This window comes from Notothenia coriiceps, unplaced genomic scaffold (assembly GCF_000735185.1).
Source record: "Notothenia coriiceps isolate Sejong01 unplaced genomic scaffold, NC01 NC01_scaffold00008046, whole genome shotgun sequence".
Classification (NCBI taxonomy): domain Eukaryota; kingdom Metazoa; phylum Chordata; class Actinopteri; order Perciformes; family Nototheniidae; genus Notothenia; species Notothenia coriiceps.
The window spans coordinates 1,787-12,605 of NW_011340747.1; the positions used below are offsets into that span (position 1 = coordinate 1,787).

The 10,819-nt window shown below is 41.6% G+C and overlaps 1 pseudogene; it reads left to right on the plus strand.

Annotated features, from left to right (window-relative positions):
* Window positions 1–9,120: 9,120 nt before the first annotated feature.
* On the plus strand, window positions 9,121–10,410 carry LOC104944397 (WD repeat-containing protein 46 pseudogene; annotated as a pseudogene).
* The last annotated feature ends 409 nt before the right edge of the window (window positions 10,411–10,819 follow it).

The following is a 10,819-nucleotide window of genomic DNA, read 5'->3' on the forward strand; positions in this document are numbered from 1 at the left end:
GGAAAGAAAATGCCATATTTTTCTGATGCTTCGACACACCTGCAGAAAATTAGAGCAGGAATGGTTTCAACCATCCTCAGCTTCACAGCATGAAAGGTTGAAGTGCACGTTACAGGAGCCAAAACTAATTATCGATGAGGTCACTGAAACCCCATCCAACCCAGCTGCTGTTTCATCTGATTCCTCTCAACCCGTGTGTGTCTTGCTGCTCAAATTATTATCCTTGAACATTATTTGAAGTAACAAGCTCAAAAAACACATTCCTAGTTGGAGGGCTTACTCTAATACAGTTCATGTGGAACTTTCTTTCCATCTACTTTTGAAACAGCTGCAATTAAACTGCAGCTAAAAAGCCCATCCTGAAAGTTTGAACGTTAGCCACTAATGATCTGCTTGCTATAGATTCTGACGTACAGGTTCTACAAAGCCATCGTCACTCACAACCTCTGTAATCTTCAATAAAGTAAACAACATACTTCTACTGCAGGTCTTCCTGAGAGCCACACTGGCATTATTTCACACAAATCTTACCTTTTCAGCACTGTTCATTTAAATTGTTAAGGCAACATTTTATAAATTGATGACATCAAAAGGTAAACGTAATTCCAAATTATAGTTTGTACAATCACTGTAAGCGACTCATACTCTTCATAGAAGAACATATGAGTGGTTAGGGCACTAATATAGCCTCACACCTATGACATTGAAATGTGTCTCCTTTTTTTGCGACAAAGGAGTTTTGTTAAGCTTATATGTGACAAGAAATACAATTATGAAACATGGAATTAGCATATTATGTCCTCTTTAACAACTGTTTCCACTTAACAAAGACACATTGATTAGACACTGGATGGAAATTGCCATCAAACGCCACGTCACAAGTATGACTTAGGAAATGTAAAGATTTTGATTTGACATTGAAGGTCCCATGTCATGCTTTTCCGGTTATTACCCGTCCCCTTGTGTGTTATGAAGGTTTTTCTGCATGTAAACGGTCTGCAGAGTCAAAACCCTCAAAGTACACCCTGTAGCGAGTAAAACTCTAACACAGAAAATACCTCCCCAAAACGCCTCGTTGGAGATACGTAACTGTCCATTGATTCTTCCGGGTACGCATGATGTCATGCGTTACCCGGAACCAAATGGACCAATCCGTGGAGCCGTTACGTTACGTCCGCGGAGCCGTTACGTTAAGCCCCCGCTGATTGGTCCAAATTGACCAATCCACGGACTTCCTCACACACACACTCAGTGCAGGCAGCTCTGCTGATCTCTTACTTGGGCGACACTCTTTACCCAGGGACGTTTCTTCTCTTAAAGCGGCTGGCTAGGGTTGACAGGGACCAATAGTCGGATGTTTNTACACCCTGTAGCGAGTAAAACTCTAAAACAGAAAATATCTCCAAAACGCCTCGTTGGAGATACGTCACTGTCCATTTGATTATTCTGGGTACCACATGATGTCATGCGTTACCCGGAACCAAATGGACCAATCCGTGGAGCCGTTACATTACGTCCGCGGAGCCGTTACGTTAATCCACGGACTTCCTCACACACACACTCAGTGCAGGCAGCTCTGCTGATTTCTCCTCCCTGGCTGCAGGCTGATAACAGACAGTTGGGATCGCGGCGAAATTCTCTCTGCAGACCCATTCTCACAGCGTTTAAGGCGAGACACCCCAGGTGAATAGGGTAATTTTTTTAACTTAAAGGTATCAGCTAGAAATTTCTCCAGTTAATTACTTACAATAAGGCAATTGTCTTTTGTATTACAAGTTTTCTGAAATAGCATGTTTAAATATGCAAATTAGCCATTATCTCATCAAATATGTGCATATTTTAACACATTTCAGGAATCTNCAGTGCTGCTGTACAGGCCGACGTTAACAGCAGCCCTGTCTTTGCACACGGAGACCGACTCCGTCGTCCGGTGATCCAACCGCCTTATGGAAAAGCTTCACATGTACATCGGTACGCAAATGCGCTTTGTGACACAAGTGACGGTACGCATTTCAGATTGTTGCCGCGCATGCGTACCTGCGTACCACTTATGTGCACCCCTGGTTATAGAATCAAAATAGCACAAAATCTCAAAATTGACCAGTGCTTGAAAAACGATGTTTTTGCCTGCCGTGTCTCGCCTTAAAAACCTTTTTCTTACTCAATATCAAGCCACACTTATTGTTTTTACTTCGGCTGTGACTTTGTGTGTGCTCAGGGTGAGTTTGGCTGTGTTTCGCTGTGTATCGCTAAACAAGGAAACCACACCTCCACGGAGCTCAGCGCGATTCACAACGTCCCGACCAATCAGAGCACACTGTGCTCACAGGGAGGGTGGGGGCTGGAGCTATTGGAGCTACAACGAGCCGTTAAAGGCAGAGAGTGAAATTCAGTGAATACACGTAGTTTACAGAGATGCTGTATGAGAAACCAAAGTGATTTTGGAAAATTGCACAATATTAATCTATTCTAGTAGACCTCAACAATGGAATTATGATCAGTGGAAATGGCCATGACATGGGACCTTTAAAATATCTCTTATTGAGTCAACAGGTTGTATTACATTAAGCTTTGCACATTTGAAGAAGCATTCAGCAGCAATTCTGCTTTTAAGAGCTCACTTCGTCCATGAGATGGCTGTCATTTGTTGTCATATCATCAGTTTCCTTTTGCCAAAGATATTATTTCAGTAAAAAGGCCAATAAAGGCTACAATGTGTCACAGGAGATGGCACATTCAGTTCTCTATGCGGTTTTGTTTTTTCCTTCAGCTCTCTTTATCTTGTCCTCCCACACTCTCCACCCTGCTCATTCACTGCACTGAAAACCTTTCTCTTTTCTCCTCGTCTAACCTGATTTTTTCCCGTCACATGTATACTGTCTCTGCGTATGTGTGTGCACGTGTGTGTGTGGTTGAGTGTAGGTATAGGCACAATATAGCATCCACTTTGAACTTCTCACACCGATAGCCCACCAAAGCTGTGATCTATAATGTATCTGCCATGAGACCTGTGTTCACACGAGTGTGAAGAGAGTCCAGGTCTGTGTGTGTGAGGGAGAGAGTGAGTAACTGTGTAGGGAAGGAGCCTTGAAAGCCATACAAATTGTGACTAATGATAAGAAACTAAACCCAGACCCATTCTTAGTGACAAATGGGTATAGAAACTTTTATACAGAGTAATGTGACATGTGTTACTGCACATACTAGCCTTGAAAACAAAAAATACACTGCATAGCCATAGAAATATTGGATACACAATAAGTAAGGGGTAGGAATCTAGGGAAGGGCCATTCGACTCACCTTTTTATTTCTCAGAGCCCGTTGTGGCTTTATGGATTGTGTTGTTATCCTCTTGCTAAAAAGGATACTATTCTGGGATTTACACACACACTCCCAGCATACCGCCACCATTCACAAAGTGTGGCTTCCTTGAGGCCTCTCCTCTTTCCTAAATACAGATCTGGTCACAGAGATAATCTGATCGGAGTCCACAGGATTTAACAGTGAATTGAGACATTGTTAAAGGGGCCCCATTATGCTTTTGGGAGTTTTCTCTTAACTGCAGCATGTTATAATAATAATAATAATAATAATAATAATAATAATAATACATGACACTTGTATAGCGCTTTTCTAGGGACTCAAAGACGCTTTGACAGAGAATAAAACAACAGAAAAACAAAGAAAAATACAAAGACATATAAACAAAACAGAAAATGGGGGGGTGGTCAGTGGTTGAATGCAGGGTTGAACAGGCGGGTTTTGAGTGATGTTTTGAATGCGGTGAAGGAGGAAGAGTCTCTGATGGATTGGGGTAGTGAGTTCCAGAGGTTGGTCCGGGTGGGGGGGGACAGGAGGTTGGCAGCAGCAGAGCGGAGGGAGCGAGCGGGAGTGTGTCTGTGGAGTCAGTCAGGTAGCATGGGGCCAGGTCATGGAGGGCTTTGTACGTCATCAGGAGGATTTTGTACTGAATTCTCTGGGGGATGGGGAGCCAGTGGAGCTTGATGAGGACGGGGGTGATGTGTTCACGGATTCGGGTGTGGGTGACGGGCGGCAGAGTTCTGGATGTATTGAAGTTTGTTGAGGATTTTTGCAGGTGAACCATTATAAAGGTTGTTGTGCATGAAAATGGTCTGCAAAGGCTAACATCCCAAAGTTTGCTCCAGAAGGAGTTTCTCTCCCTCACACTCTTTAAATCTAAAATCAATCAACCCATAGTAAACTGCTGAGTTTAGCGACAGCACGTTTCGTAATTTTTTTCTTGTCGTTCTTTATAGGCTGACTAGTCTATAGTTCACTATTACTTATTTTAAAAGTTATCTTTAATCCAGGTTTTACCTCTCCACTACTTTGAGACGGCAAAAGTCTGAAATACCTTGCACACATCTGTGCGTGTTCAGCAGGGCAGTGAAAGGTGTGACAAATTAAACAGATTAGTTGAACATATATTGTTTAATGCAATTTGTCCTGTGTAGGTTTATTTGAGAGTCTTTTGCGTATTTTCTCTTATCTCCGACTCACAGACATTAATTACCCGTGTGAGTCCATGTGGAGTGCACACAACACGGGGAGGTGGTGCGCCACTTGGGCTGGTAATTATTTTGCACTTCAGCAAGCTTGTAGACAACCCACTGAAAATGTAAGCAGCATCCACGATGACAACACATCAGCAATGGGCTGCTCTGCGCTGATTACAGAGTCTGAGCCCGTAAAGTGGATTAAACAGAGATGGAACATCGTGACATAAAAGGTGAACTCAATGCTCATAGTCGCATGAGTCACATTTTATTTCAACTCTTTGTTTGCTTAACTTTAATCAAATGAATTGCATCGGTTTAAATGAGAGTATTTGGGTTACGAATAAAAGCAGCAGTAGCAACATTTATCTCCAAGACAGTCAAGGATGGCAAACATACTTCCGAGTGGATGTGCATTACAAGATCTGAAAGTTTTCAATTCCCCCAGAAATAATTTGAAGAATTTGAGCAATGATTTAATTTGATCTAACTTATGTTCCATTTGAAATATTTCAGCACACTGTCTCTATTTTGTTCAATCTCCTAACCGTGATTTAGTTCTTAATGAGATGCTTTACACAGGGAAAAGGTCTCAGTACTGGCTGCTCATGCTGAGCTCTGCATGCCGGCCAGGTGTCATCGCTTTACACCAGCGTTCAGAGACAAGACCCCTGACTGTCACCAGCTGCTGTCCTCTAATCTCCATAACCCTCATCTCTCCCTTCTGTCTCTCTCCTTATTCATACTCTGCGTTAGTCTTGTTTGTTTCTTGTACTCTGTTCATGGATCCTAATTTCTACCCCTTGTCTTTGGCTCCGACTGTTTTCATGTCCCTCTACCAACTGCTGTTGAGGATTGGAAACTCACTTGGCAACCTTTTGCAGAAAGGAACATTTTCCTTTGATCGGTTTGAAATTGCTGCAATAACTTTATCCGACAAACGCATCAACCCCCAAAGTTGTTAATAAATATTCACAAATTACAAGCCGACACTGGCCTTGTCCAGCGGACGGACCATTTTTGAAGGCATTAGGGTTTTGTCAACAGTGAAAAGAGGAGGCTGGATCAAACAATTTGGCCTTGTTGAACATTGATTACAGTGATTTGGAGAAACTTGTTTTGGTTTGCACCCTTTCTGTACGGTGGCCAAAAGGTGCTAACATGCTACAACGGCCCAACACATGCCCATTAGGAGAAACACACTGCAGCTGCAGAAACGATGCTAACATATAAACAATAATGCTGTCAAAATTATCGCGTTAATGGCGGTAATTAATTTTTTTAATTAATTGCGTTAAAATATTTAACGTATTTAACGCATGTGCAGAATGGCTCGCCCCATACATCCCACCAGTGGCAGCGCCAGAGACTGCCAAGGCACACNGGATCTCTCCTCCGGTGCTCTGTTATATATCCTCTGCTGGCTCCTCCCCGCCAGCCGGCTCGCCTCGTCTCCAATGTCCGTTGTTGCATTTAAAGAGGATTGGTTCTTTTCACATTCAATATATGCTTAACACGCCTTTTCTCCTCATATTCTCTTTCATCACTTTTCATGTAACACATTCTAAACGCTGTAATCAATACTCTAAAAAATACTTCTCGGCTCGTTTGGTTTCCGGTCATTCCGGATGTTGTCACATGCTACTCGTCTGTAAACAATAATGTATTCAAATAAACTGTACCTTCATTTAATATTCAGCATGGTAGTATCTCGACATCTATAGTTGTAGTGTTAAATCAGTAGGCTTCGGTTTGCACCACTCCATATCATTTCGCTACTAAATTCACCTCTTTAGGAAATCGTATATTAGCCACATGCTAACTGCTAACCGTGGATGAAGGAGTTTCAGAATAAAAGCTTAACTGCTTGTGCACAAGAATTTCTGGTTTTTCAGTATAAAAGAGCATTAAAACTGACGGCATGTTTAAACTACATTTCCCCATTAAAACATTGATTTTAATTTCTAACACCACTAGGCGGTGCACACAAGGTACACACAGCCATAATAACTTTGTATTATTAGTGTAGGACACTTGTGTATGTATAACATCTGAAGATGTGTAGTTTTATTCATGTGTTCACTAATGCTGTCAAAATTATCGCGTTAACGGCGGTAATTCATTTTTTGAATTAATTGCGTTAAAATATTTAACGCATTTAACGCATGTGCAGAATGGCTCGCCCCATACATCCCACCAGTGGCAGCGCTGGGGTAGGCTACACTCATACCAAGAAATGGCTTAGCCCCACCTTAGCCCCACCTTAGCCCCACCATGAAAAATGATGTTAAAGTAAGCAAAATACAGTCCGCCAACTCGCGCCGAGTAAATTGCACAGACAGCAGTTAGTAAGATTGATCTCAGTAGCCACTTGTCTGGAAATACCGAAGACTAGAAAAGGGTTTGAAAACTTTTGGCACGTAGTGATCGTCTTCTCAATAGAACATCTTTGATAATGTCTTCTGACCAATCAGAATCAAGATAACGGCGTGGTGTTGTTGCAGGAAGTCCTGACGGAGAATACTTTTGCTGTAGTACATCTCTATATACATCAATACAACATTACGTGTTGATAGAAATCAGACCCCACGGTTTGATGATTGATAGGTGTGTGGGCTGTCTTTCATTTTGACACACAGAAACAATGTTATAATAAACATACATGTATGTTAAATGGATATATCCGCCTTCTTTCATTTATCTTTCCATTCCCACAACAATATACATAAAGAAATGGCATATTTTGACATAGTTCGAATGGTGATTAAATCTGATTAAAAATTGTAATTGTTTGACAGCCCTAGTCTAGGGCTGTCAAACAATTACAATTTTTAATCAGATTTAATCACCATTCGAACTATGTCAAAATATGCCATTTCTTTATGTATATTGTTGTGGGAATGGNATGGATGTCAACTCTGTTATTATCTGCCTGGTGTGACCTATCGTGAAGCTGACAATTGAGCGGCCCGACCAAGCAAGGAGACCGAGGCAGAACGTGCAAAAATACAACCCAGTGTGGGAATTTACTAACTCATACACATATGATATGACACAGCGTCAATCTGCTGCTCCTGTGGGCACAACCACCAGCCACCACACTACCAGCCTCCCAACAGACAGGGAAACAGAGCCTAAATACACACCCACTAATCAACAATTAGACACAGGTGAGGGGAGAGCAATTAGACACAGGTGAGGGGAGAGCAATTAGACACAGGTGGGGGGGGGGGGGGGAGACAACACAGGGCACAATCAACCGTAACAGATATGGGGAAAGGGGAACACTTTAACATAAAACCAACCAAACAAAGACAGATGCACACACTACACACATTTCGCCACCAACAAAACTACACAACTCGTAACGGAGGCCGAGATCCATGACCCCAAAGATCACCTCTGTTACACCTACACCTACTTAAATGATTCATAATATGAATAAGACATTCTTATATCAAAATATGTACAAAGTCTCATGTTTCAATAATATGTTGAATATATATATATTAGGGCTGTCAAACGATTAACATTTTTAATCAGATTAATCACAGCTTAAAAATGTATTAATCATGATTAATCACCATTCGAACTATGTCCAAAATATGCCATTTCTTTATGTATATTGTTGTGGGAATGGAAAGATAAATGAAAGAAGGCGGATATATACATTTAACATACAGTATGTATGTATGTTTATTATAACATTGTTCTGTGTGTCAAAATGAAAGCAGCCCACACACACCTATCAATCATCAAACCGTGGGGTCTTAATTCTTAATAACACGTAATGTTGTATCGATGTATATAGAGATGTACTACAGCAAAAGTATTCTCCGTCAGGACTTCCTGCAACAACACCACGCCGTTATCTTGATTCTGATTGGCCAGAAGACATTATCAAAGATGTTCTATTGAGAAGACGATCACTACGGGACAAAAGTTTTCAAAACCGTTTCTAGTCTTCGGTATTTCCAGACAAGTGGCTACTGAAATCAATCTTACTAACTGCTGTCTGTGCAATTTACTCGGCGCGAGTTGGCGGACTTTATTTAGCTTACTTTAACATCATTTTTCATGATGGGGCTAAGCCATTTCTTGGTATGGCTGTAGCCTACCCCAGCGCTGCCACTGGTGGGATGTATGGGGCGGGCCATTCTGCACATGCGTTAAATGCGTTAAATATTTTAAAGCAATTAATTCAAAAAATTAATTACCGCCGTTAACGCGATAATTTTGACAGCATTAGTTTTTATTAAAGTAGTTAGAATAGTACATGGTTTGTGTTAAGCTAATGTTATGATTGGAACTTCAGACGACTACAAAAACAAATAGATGATCATTTAATCTATCGATACACAAAGTGAATAGCATGTTCTTTTTAATGCATCTTTCCGTTATAATATTCTGTGAATTGTGCATAGTGCTGGTGCTCCCAGGCAGAACTGTGGGTGGTTTGAAGTGAACAATTTGTAGAAGAAAGCCATACATGCTGAAATACTTTATAGTCAGGTTGAATAACTAATACATGTTTTGTTGTGAGCTGCAGTTTTCTGAATGTCCACCAGAGAGCAATCTTTCGTTGTGCTCTCCTCTTGGCAGATACATGGTGACATCTGGTATGGATAAAAAGCTGAAGGTATACGACATTAGAGCCTTCAAGCCCCTCAAGTCCTACTTCCTTCCTGCTGGAGCATCCTGTCTGTCCCTGAGCCAGAGGGGGCTGCTGTCGGCTGCCACTGGGGACATTGTTCAGGTCATTATCTGCACCACACTGCACAGATCCTGAGCTCTCATCGGAACATGATCAGGCCTTCACACAGGAAGTGATGCATTTGGTGTGGGTTATCATAAGTGAAAACGTCTGGTTATGATCAGCAGAAACATTTGTTCAGAGGCAAATGTTGTAATCACAGACATTCTAATTCACGGGAAACCTCACCCGGCCCCGGACACGGAAAGGATTGATAGATTGATAGCTCTTTTCACCAAATGAATGACATTGCTGGATGGCGACATGTTGTTTTACTTGCTTAACTAAAATGTCCTTGCAAAGTACGTTTCCTGTGAAGAGCAGTACAATCTGGAGCTAATTTAAGACACAGTTCTGAGTCACATGTTGCATTAAATTAAAAGGAGATGTCAACATGAATTTTGTTGAAAGAAAATACTGATTCCTTTTTATCTATAATTGGAAACTGTATATACATGTCACATGTTGTACTGCTTAGCTGACCTGTTCTGCAGCTGAACTCTGACGGACTGATTTCCTAAATTCTTAATTAATACCATTAATAATGAACATTGTCCATTGAAGGAATCTAAAGTTTCCTTTTTGCTCTGTTCTAAGAGATTGTTTGGAAACTAGGGGATGTTTTGGGATAGGTATTCTAATCTAAGGGAAGTGTGTGTTCAAACAACACGAGACCTTTTTTTTTTCTCCAAACTAGAAATTTTTCAGTAAAACTCAGTTAAAAATAAACACGTGGGATGTTCCTGCTATGACAAGCCAAAAGGTCTGCTATGAACAAGGTCTGCAGTGACTTCTTCTGACCAAAGATAGAATAAAAAAAAACTGCTGACATTTTGCACCTTGTGGCTATACATTACCTCTGACATTGCACAAAGTCATTTTGATAAAACATGCATAAGAGTGCAACTTTTGACCCTCCTGTCACCTAATCTGTGTCTGAAACTCTCCCTGCAGGTGTACAGAGACGTGTGGAGCACTCCAGTCACTAAACCCTACATGGCTCACAGAGTTCAAAGAACAGTTTGGGGGATGCACTTCTGTCCTTTTGAGGATGTCCTCGGGGTGGGGCACGGAGAGGGTTTCACCAGCATGCTCATACCAGGTAAGACTGGATTTCGAATTATTCCTTATTTCAAATAAGTCTCAAAATGAGGATAGAGTGTGATGTAGGAAAATACACTGAACAAAAATATAAATGCAACACTTTTGTAGTGAGCACTTCTCCTTTGCCGAGATAATCCATCCCACCTCACAGGTGTGGCATATCAAGATGCTGATTAGACAGCATGATTATTGCCCAGGTGTGCCTTAGGCTGGCCACAATAAAAGGCCACTCTGAAACGTGCAGTTTTGCTTTATTGGGGGGGTCTGGGGGGTGGGTCCGAAAACCAGTCAGTATCTGGTGTGACCACCATTTGCCTCACGCAGTGCAACACATCTCCTTCGCATAGAGTTGATCAGGTTGTTGATTGTGGCCTGTGGAATGTTGGTCCACTCCTCTTCAATGGCTGTGCGAAGTTGCCGTCGTATACGCCGATCCAGAGCATCC